General features: G+C 38.6%; 1 long non-coding RNA gene across 1 annotated transcript; it reads left to right on the forward strand.

Annotated features, from left to right (window-relative positions):
- The first annotated feature begins 433 nt into the window (after positions 1-433).
- On the forward strand, positions 434-9737 carry LOC109282966 (uncharacterized). Its single transcript, XR_002089986.2, has 2 exons — positions 434-929; positions 9567-9737. It is a non-coding gene; the product is annotated as an uncharacterized LOC109282966 (long non-coding RNA).
- The last annotated feature ends 210 nt before the right edge of the window (positions 9738-9947 follow it).

Raw genomic sequence — 9947 nt, forward strand, 5'->3', positions numbered from 1 at the left:
CACTTTTTCCTAGTCCCTGGCTTTCTCTATCATTTGAAAGGATTAAAAAGAATATTAATCACTTGGTTGGTGAGCTTAATAACTATTCTCCAACCATTTGGGTTGGTCTAATAAAAGATATCAAATTCACCCAAGGAACCTTGTCTGCCTTAATCACTTGATGCACTCAAAAAAAAATCAGGAAATATATTGACCCCTGCTAGGGTAACAATATGGATTTTGGATGTTGGGGTAACGGTATAGAATTTGGGGACTACTGAGTGTGCAGCTGAATGAAGTTTTTTCCTGTGTCTCATCAAAAGCTGCTGGTCACAAGGCTGGATGATATATTAAAAGCAGCTACTTGGCTAATGCTTAAGTAAGCGGATTCTTAACAAAAGGATAGGGTGCAAAGTGCATGGTGTGTTAAGCAACTAGTGTCAGGAGACAAAAGCAGAGATACAGCCTTGAAGATGGGGAAGTCAGCAAGAAAACCAGCAAGAACCAGTGAGAAACTGCAAAGTGACCAAAAGAAGATAGGGGGCAAGTTTTACGCATGCACTCTTAGCAGAGAGGCATGTAAATGAATGAAATGCATAGGCGATACCATGCTAAGGAAGCAACCAGTAAACAGAGGTGGAGCTTGAGATGGGAGGAAAATGGGTGGGACCAAAGGTGGGACGAGGCAGGATATATGTTCATATCTATGAACCAAGATGTATAAATGTTCGAAAGAACTGTTGTTCAGGGCAGGTCCCCAGTTGTTGTTTTTTGGGACATTGTCCAAAACTGTCTCCGTTCTGAATGAAGCTGTTGCAAGCAATGTGTGCTGGTGTTTGCTCCCTGCTTTGCTTTGGCTAATGAGTACCAGGATCCATGAGCAATTGGACCATCATCTCCCTAGTCGCTGGATGCCGCATGGAGTCCGGGTCTAACAACCCCCACTCAAGGTGAATTCAGATAATAATATAACTCAGTAACACAAATATTGGATACTTTGGTGATACCTTGCATATGTATTTCCTCTCTCTTTTTCACATTCTCTTTCCTATCCTACAAAACGTTAAGAGCTAGAAAGCTCCTTCAGACCTCTCAGGTTGAGATGCAATAGTCCAAAGAAGGACAACATTTATGTGGTTTTCTATCAGCAGGACTTGGCTAGCCTATACATATTAAAATGTTTAAATTGACTTTCAAATAGCTCAGTAAACTTGAGATGCAGCATATATGTTTCAAAAACTTAGTAGCTTGAGTACAACACTAACACTATAACACAAGACACACTAAAAGTAGAAGCAGTCACAGACTGAGCAGTCATGTTTGAAGTTACAGAGGCTAATTCTAAAATCTCACCTGCAAATCTTTGGAGTGAGGAAAAAACACAGTAAAAAACAAAACAAAGCAACAAACACACATACATCAAACCTCAAGCACCACGAAGCTACAGCCAAATCCTTCCTGATGTATCTAAGCCAGCGACCTCAATGAGGTAAACTGGAAAAATGTATTATTTGATTCATACGACTTAGTACTTACTGAAACATCTTGCCTGCTTTTCTAGATCAAAGAGTATCTTATTTATATGGTAGTTAAGCAATTTTGCACTAAAACTGCAGCACATATGCTGTTACTACTGACATGTGATGAGGCAATGTAAAATAATCTAAATAACAATGAAAAAAACCTCACACAAAACTTAGGACTTCTGATACATTTTAAGATTCTGAAATGAATTTCTTCCAAAATAATTTTCCCAGAAATTCTATTTCAAGATCTGCTGTCTCATTCCCTTGCAGAGCAGAACATAAATTTGAAATGTCAACATTCCCTAGAACAGAAATTTTGAGGCTTGATCAGCACTAGTAAGCAACTTCTGCTACACAAATACTCTGAAAGAAATATTAGTTTAGTCAACTGCTTTTATTTCTGTGAAGTGGTCTTTGTTCAGAACAACAAAAGAGACTTTAACCCATAAAGGGACTGAATGCCTAAGAAAGGTTTCATGGATTCATCTTCCTGAACTTGTATATGGAAACTTAATTTTTTTTTTTTTAAAGGGACCAGAAAAAAAATCAAACCTTTTTAGTAGGCAGCTTCTTTTGTCTCTTTATGCCCAGTCTGGATATATTTTCTCTCTGACTCCCTTAAATTCTGCAATGATTTTTAATTAAACTCCCTAGGTTTGAGTAAAACAGTCACCTTTCCTCATACCTGACACACACCATTAATAGCCACTGTGCTAGGCTCCAATAGAGGAGTAATAAGTGCAGTGAAGGAAAAGCATTCTTCTGTCCATAGCAAAAACTAGCATGATGAGAGAATGCTTAGCATCTCTCTTAGAAATTTAATTTAATGTGCTACATACTGAAAAAAAAATAAGAGCATTAGATACCTGCATTTCTTCCCTGTACCTTGTTAGAGAAGGTGGACAGAACTGATCATGACAATTATTGTTTAATCTGTGTGAATGTATGTGTGTCCTTGCCTCTGAAGCATTAGGAAAGGTGTACCCAACCAGTATAAAGTTGTTCATTTATTCAATTAGGATGTATATATAGATTCTCTATCTGTGTCTTAACCATTAAATGGGTTTCTTGGCAAATTGTGGTGATTACATTATTTGCCTTTTAGGATAATGGGATTGTTTCTGTAAGTATCAACTTCTAAAACATATTTCAGCTTTTAGAATATTTCTGTCTATCACTCAAAGACTCTTGTACAACTTAGAATACAAGTCATTTCCAATTTGGTATATTTCTCTGGATGCAAAGAAGAAAACATATATTCTTCTCCTTTGCATGACCGTCTACTCAACCATCAAATTCCTTTCCATTTATTAATGGCATTGAAAAGACTAACAAACAATCAGGCAACCTGAGTCATATGCTGAAGGCACTGAAAACTGGAGTAAGAACAGTAGAAGGCCTATCAATAGTGAACCAGATGCCAACCTACACTCCTCTTCAAGAAACTCAACTTTGGGGTTAGCAAAAAGGATATAACTGATGCTTGGTGTGCCTTTAAGAATTATCCATTATGGATGCATCTATAATTCGCCATATGTTGATGTTGCAGTATGGGTGGTCACTGTACCACGCACATAGGTAAGTTTTCCTGCTACATCTCTGCTGCACTATACCTGGGAAATGCACCTCTATGGCAACGTAACTGGTGATCATGTGTAGACACATGTGATCATTATTTTGCTATAGCATGATGTACAGTGACATAATGCATCACTATGTCGCTGCAGGGTGACATGTAGACGCACACTATATGTCTTTTCATTATTGAAAGATGGCTTAAAATGTCACTTATGTACAGTTCAAACAGGTTTTCTTATTAGACAGTGAAAACTTGTGCTAAACAGAAAAAGGAAAAAAAATGTAATCCATCAGAACTTGTACATCAGTTATTTAAATAAGCCACTTGGTATGGTTCTTAATAACTAGGTAGACTTTTAAATAATGCATCTCAAGGCAATGTGGACAATGTTAAAATGCTTTAGATTATGTATTACCTCAATTTAAAATAACACGGATCATTTACTGCCTTAATTTCCTGCTTAATGTAGAAATACATTTAATATCTTTTACCTAAATTAACTTCAAAAAACTGTTTCAGTAGTATACGGATCCCCAACTTGTTTCACGAGCTCATGGTTGCCCTTTAAAAACAAAAAAAAAAAGAATGAGAGCCACAGCAATAAAGCAAGTACACCTAAAAAGGAAGGGATGATATTCTATAGAAAATCATGATCTTTGAAAGACTGAGGGATATTTCTCACATGTAATGAAAGACCTAGACCAGATAAAAGGAAAGAGAATTTGGGAGCATTTGTGAAATGACAAATGAAAGATAAATGACTATTGTCAACATCAAAAAGAGCAAGTAAAGGAAGATAGAGTCACTGGAAAAAGCCCTATGCAGAAGTACAAGGTGTAATTTTCCGGAGTGCTCAGCATTGGCTTAACTCTGTTCCCATTGATATCAATAGGAGTTTCATCACTGACTTCAGTGGCAGAAGAGTCAAGCCAATGCAGAGTGCTTTTGAATGTGTCTGTTGGTAAGAAGACAGGTCTGGCAGCAAAGCATAGAATTAACCAGTTGGTGAATTTTCACATGACCTGTTACTTGAGACATTTATCAATAGGTCTTGTGATCTGGATGTTACTATGCTGCGGCAAAAACCAGAAACTCAGCTGAGTGAAATAAAAGGGAGCTTCCTCCTCCACAGCCAACAGCAACTGTGTCGAACTGATCTTAGTTTGGAAGTCTGCACGTGTAGATCTATAACAGCTATCACCACAAACTGCTTTTTCCCCAAGTTACCTGTATCCGTTGTAAAACAGTGTGTCAGCATTCTTCTCTGCCCTCCAAATCCTACTAAAATTAACAGAAGAGATCAGTGGGAACTGTGAGTACACACTAACAGAGCAAGGGATCAACATTTTCACAATATAATTGTGTACAAAATGCAAAGCACAGCTACCATATGGGACATGGAAGACTTGTGATTAGGAACCCAGGCATCACTACAGTAAGCATAAATATCCCATAGAAAAGTAATGCATGTCTGTAATGTGACAGGCCTCCCCGGGCCAGAGCGGGGTTAAACCTTGGCTTTCCAGAGCTCTACTGCTCAAGCTATATCTTTAGGCCCAGAAAAATAAAACAAAACAAAAAGATGATGCAGGCAAAATTTAGACATAATCTGCAGCTAGTCTATAATACACATCCTTTGAACTCCATGTTCATCCAGGTTCCATCAACTGAAGATTATGGATTCCCCTCCTCCTCCCAGTCAGCTTGTTATTAACCATGGGATCTAACACAATTTTTTCCCTCAAAGCAGGTCATCAGAGAGGAACAGCAGATGGTGTTGGCGTTGCTAGTTAGAGAGCAACAGCTGCTATAGTATTTGAAGGTGTCTTCATCACTACTAGCGCATCTGAATATAATATTATGTATATTTTTACCTTATCAGTAAATGTAAATATAAATGTTTTATATAAAAAATACTTGCAATAGAAAATTGCATTTAACTGTCTGAGGCCATAATTATTCAAGAGAATATGTAGCAATGCTTGTGACTGTTAAAGTGATATGTGGTAAAAGACATCCAGACTTTCAGCTGCTAAGGAAGGGGGTCAGGGAACCCAAGTGTTGGGCTGCTTATACTGATGCAGCAGCCCACAGAACTAACTTTGCTTCTTACTGCTTCAGTTGTCGCCATCTGAATACCTTTTGGACAGGAGTTATACTCACCATGCACTTCCTAATGCAGAGAAAATTGTCATCCAGATTACATGGAGACTGACAGCAACTACTACTCAGCAATTTTTTGTTTTACATTTTCAATGCATATACCCTTTCATAACAATGTTATTATGCAACAAGATTACTTATACATATTATAGGTCCTTATGTACAGGAAAAAAATACTGTAGTTCAATAAGTTTGTTACGGTGGCCAAGAGTCTGATCTGGTTTCTTATATTTTATGCAGCAGCTGTGTTATCCATCACCCCTAAAGAGGAGGACTGGGGAAGCAATTGCTAATTCACTACAGATGTAGAAAAAAACCCCCAAAACAACCCCCTCTCCACCCTCGCTAAAAAAAAAACCCCAAACCCCTAGCTAGCTCCTTGTATCATTTGGACAGAAGATTATGTATGTTATGGAGATAAAGGGGGAAAAGGATTTGTTATAAAGGAAAAAAATCTAAAAATATTCCTAATTTATCATCATCTCAGCCATTTTCACCCACCCCTCCTTTTTTTATTTGGGAACTCACTATTATTATGTAGCTAGAAAAAGCTTACAGTTGCACAGTGGCACCTCTATTGAGTAAGGATGATGGGGAAGCAATCTTGCTGATATATTAATTTAAAACTGCTGATATTTATTGAAGAGCCATCCCAGAGTAATCTAAAAACTTTCCAGTTTCTTTAATCTCTTTTTTCCACAGAAAGAAGCAACAGAGAAAACATGCTGTAAATCAAGTAGGGTGGCCAAGAAAGGGCACAATCTTGCTTACCAAGCAGGAGTAATTGGTTTTTTGGTTCTCCGATTTTAATATATGTTAGGTACTATGTATGAATTCAAATGTGCGAAGGAAAGGATCCTGATTCTTGTCTTAAAGGGCTCATAATCTCAAGACACAAATAATAAAAGAATCAACAGGGTGGCCCAAAAGATACAGTATGAAAAATGAAGTTACTGACTGCAGCACCCCAGAGGAAACAGTTTGGTTCTCACTGAATTAAAATGGAGAATTATTGGATGTTCAGGCCACCGGTGTCAAGCACTTCACCAGTACTATACAAGGTGACCTCAGTGGATTTTGGGGATCATATCCCTTTACAATTAATTGAAATGACATGGTCAAATCCTGTGAACAACTCTGAAAAACCCACCAACAAATATTTATCTCATCTAATGAGTGGAGGCATCTCTTACTCAGACTTAGCCTTTGGGAGCTATACCAAAGAAATAAAAATTCAGGAAAGATCTGTGTGAAGGGATGGTAGATGGCTATGGAACTGTTTATTTCCTTCTTCAAGATCATTAATTATGTTTCAACTATTATGGCCCAGTGCCAATGTTGTATGATGGCTAGCTACCCATAGTGACAGCTCACTTAATCCACTAACTGGTTGAATAACTGTTGCTGATGTGCTCGAGTTATGCATCATTTCCCACAGGCTTCATTTTTAATTGGTTGAAAACACCTTGTAATATTTATATATGTATTTATCAATATAGCTTCACATTACTACTAGCCCCAGTTTACTATCTGTGAGCAATTTCCATCTTCCCACATCGTTCAGGCTAATTTATTTCATAAGTAAACTTCTTGAAGGGGCACTGCTCACTGAGGTGTAAAATGATCGTGGCATTTCATGTGTTCATGACGGGCTTGAGATATCACTCTTCTCTTCCCACACAGCTTTTTAAATAAAAGCTGCCAGTTTGCTGACCTTTCCCTCTTCAAGGTTAATGGGTTGTAATCTGTAAATTACTTTTCACTACACACCTTGGTTTATGGACCCCATAGCTGTCTTCTGTAGACTCTCCCTTTGCTTTGCTTCAAAATTATACAAAAGCTCAGTTGCTGAAATAAAAGCACTGCAGAAATGAACAGCAACTGTGTCCTTCTACTGGACAACACATTCTGATTTTTGTATGTTTGAGGCCCCAGTGTCACTGCCATGATGTCACTTCCTAGTCGAGCAATGGTTCCTAACCTCGGGGTGTGACCCAGGTCAGGGCTACAGGGGGTCCATTCCTTGCTCTGCCCCTCCTGCCTGTGGGGCTCTCCCAGTGCATGGTCCATGCAGCTCTCACCACCACTCTCCCCTGCAATCCTGGCCCGGTCCAGGCTCTGCTGGTGTCACTGGGCATGAGCGAGTCGGTGGCAGGGGCAGGGGTCGCAACCTGGATTTAGGGTCACAGCAAAAAAAGTCTGGGAGCCACTGTAGTAGAGATACTGAATGCCTTCATGACTACAATTTACAAAGAACTATAATTAATTACCTCTTTCCAGCTCAGAGAGTCTCTAGACTGAAATGACTACAAAGAGCATGTGATTTGACTGCAAAATAATTTACATTCATCTCGTGCAAATGTTGGAAGCATCTTAATAGTAGAATGACTTCCTACTATGTGATCTTCATTAGCATTATGAAGCAGCCTGTAGGTATGTTCCAAGTAAAATGATGAGGTTCTTTGGGTACATCTGATATCTTTTATTAGACCAGCTAAATAGACCAACTAAATATCTTTTATTAGACCTATGTAGTTGATCTGATAAAAGATATCAGATGCACCCAAAGAATCTTGTCTGCCTATGTCCTTTGACCAACACCGCTACAACCTACACCCCTGCTCCAAGTTAAATGTTTTTCATCATACCACATCAGAGAGAACTAGAGCTAATTCTGGATTTGAACTTGAAAGGCTATGTGCACTCTCATGTACCTCTGAGGACTGTGAGAATAGAGGGTATTCATGGTCAGCAGCTCCGGGCAATTCCAACACAAAAGCTTTCCTGCTTTCTAATGGTGTATTGCTTCCTTTTTTACTTGTCAATCTCTAAGCCTGTGGGAAGGTGTGGGGGGTGGACATTGTATGACTACCAGATAACTCCAGCGATGACCTGCAGCTCTCCACAGCAGGACGCATTGCTTCACCACCATAGGTCTAATTTCAGTTATTAACAGAGCTCTGAATGCCTCTTATCTGACACATTGTTTTCTGCTGGGTGTTTTGTATGCTGGCACTGCAACAGAAAGATGAATCAGATAAGAATTCAAGCAAGGCCAATACATTTGTGGTATTATAAATTGGTTAATTTATCTGACTTTATAGAAGAGATTTTATCACAATATTTTTTTTAAGCAAACCAAGGCATTAGGAATAGCCTTACTGCTTAGAAAAACAGACCTGATTCTCCTCTCTCAACAGTAGGAGTCTGGAGTTATTCCATGAAAGCCAATGTGAGAGGATAAGCAGTGCAAGATGGAATAGGTATAAAAATTAAACCCAGGGTTCAAATTACACTTGGACTCTTGGGGGGTTCGCGGCGGTGGTAGCCAGTAGCTGGAAGGAGCCACCACCATCACCACCGCCTGAGCTGCTCAGAAAGGCTCTCATCTCTTATGGAAGGGCTCTTGTCTTTTATGGGAGGCTCAGCCCCCTGGAGCACCCCCATATTTTAGCCCTGATTAAACCAACACAACAGTGCTCCTTTAAACAGCTCTGTGCTCCTTATAGATGACATTAAATACAGTTTGGGAAGGATAGTTCAAAGAATTTCAGCCAATTATGATTCATCCCCAGTACAGTCTCTTAAAATCTGACGTTCGATTTTCACAGGTTGAGACCCCAGGTTTGAGGCTGGAACTAAGGACTTTAGAGGATATAATATGAACAGAGATTTTAAGAAGTACAATAACTGACAATATGCAGAATTAATGCCTGTGAAACCTCCATGGGCTATACTTCCCAAATGTGGAGAGATGCATGAGCAAATTTTGGCCTCCAAAACTCTATCGTCGCTCCCATTGATGGCAAAAGGGAGTATATTCCAAATAACACAAGGCAGAATGGGCCAGAGAAAACAACACTGACTTTACTACAGTCTAATACCTTCTCATCATTTTGCTAATAGATTCATAAAGAGATAGGGTAAGCTACAGTCTTCACTGTTGTAAATTAGCAACAGCTGCATTGCTGTCATCCAGCAGAACTGGAGACCTGAAGTCAGAGTTCAGTCAATTTACCAATAACTGTGAATTGGACATGCTGTGACCCACATTTTTTCTCTCTTTAATCCACTGAAACTGAATCATCTTTTCTTCTTCTTTCCTTTCTTACTTTCACTTTTGAAAAAAATCATTACATTTGCTCTCTGGTCTTCATTTGTCTACACAAACGTTTATATTCTAATAATTGAGCACTTGTTTTGCACACTTTCTTCATGTTTTTCCTCTTCTCATTTGCATTGCTTTCCCCTCAGACCTATATAAAGTGCACTGAAGTTATGTGTCAGAAAAAATTAAAATGCCTAATTTATCTTCACAGATTTGCAAGCGCTTCACAAGAGGAATGTGCCTCATATCGTTGGTTTCCTCACCATGCAAAGAAGTTGTGACATGGAAGAACATAACTATCCTGGAAAATGTTTCCTTTAAGCATATACACTGTCAAGGATTAATTATGACTTTTTGCAACTATTAAAATTATTCTAGTATATTTTTTCTTACTAGTAATTTATTTTTTCCTAAAATGGAAACTATAAGGTTGCTGTAGAGAGAAACATTCCTTTTGCTTTTGAATATACTAAACTGCTGTATTGCTTTACTAAAGTTTCCCTTACAGCCCCTGTTCCCTAAATCCCAGTATATCTAGGATTCCCGTATGATCAAAAAGCTGCTGGACCTTGTTTGTCTATGTCAGTTGATC

This window comes from Alligator mississippiensis, chromosome 10 (assembly GCF_030867095.1).
Source record: "Alligator mississippiensis isolate rAllMis1 chromosome 10, rAllMis1, whole genome shotgun sequence".
NCBI classification, from domain to species: domain Eukaryota; kingdom Metazoa; phylum Chordata; order Crocodylia; family Alligatoridae; genus Alligator; species Alligator mississippiensis.